We start from the raw sequence: 2,531 nt of genomic DNA, 5'->3' as shown, positions 1-2,531 counted from the left end.
GTTCCATGTGACCAAAGTGACTTGTCCCCCCTTCTTTGTCTGTGTTACATCAACCTGCATAACTCAGTTTAGAATGAGAAAGAGTTTAGAATTCCTCACGAGTGTGATAGAAACGATTAAACATGGTATCTAAGTCCTAGCCCACCCTCTTGAACAAAATACTTACTGTCTTGCCTAGAAAACAAACATAATAAAATTAAAAACTTACTCACCTTGGGCTTCTTCTGTCAGTCGTCATAATGTTATGCGTGAGCAACTGTTCACCAGCCCAATGTAGATCCAACTATATTCAAGAGCTGCAAAATATATCTAATCTGAGTGTCACTGGATTTTTTCTCAATTAAAAACAACACAGCATACCTCGAAAACAATTCTTTTAAACAGTAGCACATAGTACACACATCTTCTTATAAAAGGCAGTGGTTGCTGATTGGATTGTTGCATTTGATTTAAGGACTGGGACAATTTACACAGGTGGGCCACAGACATAACAAAATGCTGCTTGCACTGGGACAGGATGAACAATAAATCACTTATCATTTATAGACTTTAAAATAAAAACCGTGAAAACGCAGTGGGACAGTGAATTTTTAATTCAAGTGAAATCAAAATTTCCTAACAGTGCAGAAAACAATAACTAATTTGTTCAAAAAAAAACAAACAGACAGTGATACCCAAAGTTACTGCAGATGCTACAAGATAAAATTATTTATCAATGTTTCTACATGCCAGCAGAGGTGGAAAGTGTACAAAAATAAGATAAGCTACTTAAGTAAAACTACAGTTATTTTTGATAAAAATGTGCACTTAGTACCTCTTTACAATTGTACTTTAGTTACTTTGTGATGAGCAAAACAAAGTTCAGCTCATCACAAAGGAAATGAGGACATGTTGGTGTTAAGCTATATTTATTTAAAGGAGCACATTTATAAATAAAAAAGCAACAGAAAATATTATGTGTATTTTAATGGGACATTGATTTCCAATATATTATGTCAGCTGCTGTTTGTTACTCCCATCTAATAGTTTTAAATAAACGACTCCAAACCCGATTTTCTGTTGTCAGTTTTAGTCAATACAAATTATAATCACAAGTACCTGATAAAATTGACATTTTCATTTGTTGTTAAAATATTATTCAAGTATACAATGTATGATAAACCTGCTGCCTATGCTTACAGTTAAACCGATGCATTAAATTCAGCAAGGGCTTTTCTTTTTCTCAGAAGATAACTTGACAGGTTTTCCTTGCTCCTCTGTCTTCTCATTGATGCAACACTATAAGAACCCAGCCAAAAGATCAATGCCATTTTTTCTGCCATTTTCTTTTTTTATCTTTACTCTGTAGAGTAAAGATAAAGTAATCTTTACATTAATGGATATGATTTCAAATGTAACTGAGTAACTTTATTCAAAACAAATTCAAGGAAAAGTCCTTTAAGTTTGTAAATAACTTAAAAGACAGGTAGGCTATAATACAATAAAATATTTATGATTTTATTTGTTTTGGTTCGCTCAATGAGCCACTGACGATTTTTGTCATAGTACTGGCAAGAATTGCAAACTACTTTCACCCCTATAAATAAATATATATATTTAAATGGACAGACAGACATCATGTCGTGACTATGTTGTCTTTGATTGGGTTAACTGTTAGTGATCAGCATTGAGCTGCTGGCGGATGTTTAGTGTAACATGGAGCAGAAAGCTGACATCGTTTGTCCCTACATCCATTAGGTGGCGCAGGTTGCTACAAATGATGGTAGCCACACAGGCACACCCTCTAGAAGGAAACAAACACTCCCAGTACAACACTTTCATTCTATTGGCTGAGAGGTTGCCAGGCAACACTGCATTTTTGTTCCTACAGCAAGCAGAGGATGGTTTGTAAGTGAGCAGAGAGTTCTGCAAGAGCACCAGGAGAAGTTTTGAGTACAAACATACAAGTTTTGAGAAGAAAGACATGAAGTCCTGTTTTCAAAATGAACATGTAAGCAAAAGTATTAAAAGTTTTGAGAAGAAAAGATGTAATCTTGCTTTCAGACTGGAAATGTGTGCTCTCGAATTATGGCAGAAAAATTCCCCCATAGCGATCAACCAGAAAACTGCAGTCGGTGCATTCCTAGTTTAAGATTGATTCATATCTTTGGCAAACTTGTATTTGTCTCTTAGAAGACACAGAAAATGAAAACAAGTCTAATTTGGTAGCAGTATTTCTGGTTTTACCAGGTGTAACAAGGTCAGAGTCACAGTTTACTCTGCTGGGTGGTTTACAGGAGAAGATCTAAGCAAAAAATGCCAAATCAGTTCTTTTTAATTGGAGTTAAGATCCTGTTCACAGCTGGCACTATTGCATGCTTCTTTAGAGATAACATGTCCTTTCAGGCTTATAGATGGGTGTGAATGCATTCAGGTCACATTCTGGACCTTTCCCTAAAACACCTTCAGGTTTGAGCTGGAACTCTAACCTACATGGAATACTGGAAAGGCAGGATGTTGATGACGATGCCAGTTTTAAAACTGGCATCGTC

General features: G+C 35.7%; 1 protein-coding gene across 3 annotated transcripts in view; it reads left to right on the top strand.

The window, feature by feature from the left end:
• abca2 (ATP-binding cassette, sub-family A (ABC1), member 2) overlaps positions 1-2,531 on the top strand; it is a 51,563-nt gene that overhangs the window by 5,263 nt on the left and 43,769 nt on the right. The window lies entirely within an intron of this gene.

This window comes from Poecilia formosa, unplaced genomic scaffold (genome assembly GCF_000485575.1).
Source record: "Poecilia formosa unplaced genomic scaffold, Poecilia_formosa-5.1.2 Scaffold535, whole genome shotgun sequence".
Taxonomy (NCBI): domain Eukaryota; kingdom Metazoa; phylum Chordata; class Actinopteri; order Cyprinodontiformes; family Poeciliidae; genus Poecilia; species Poecilia formosa.
Note: the sequence above shows the minus strand (reverse complement) of the source record. Positions and strands in the feature narration are given on the sequence as shown.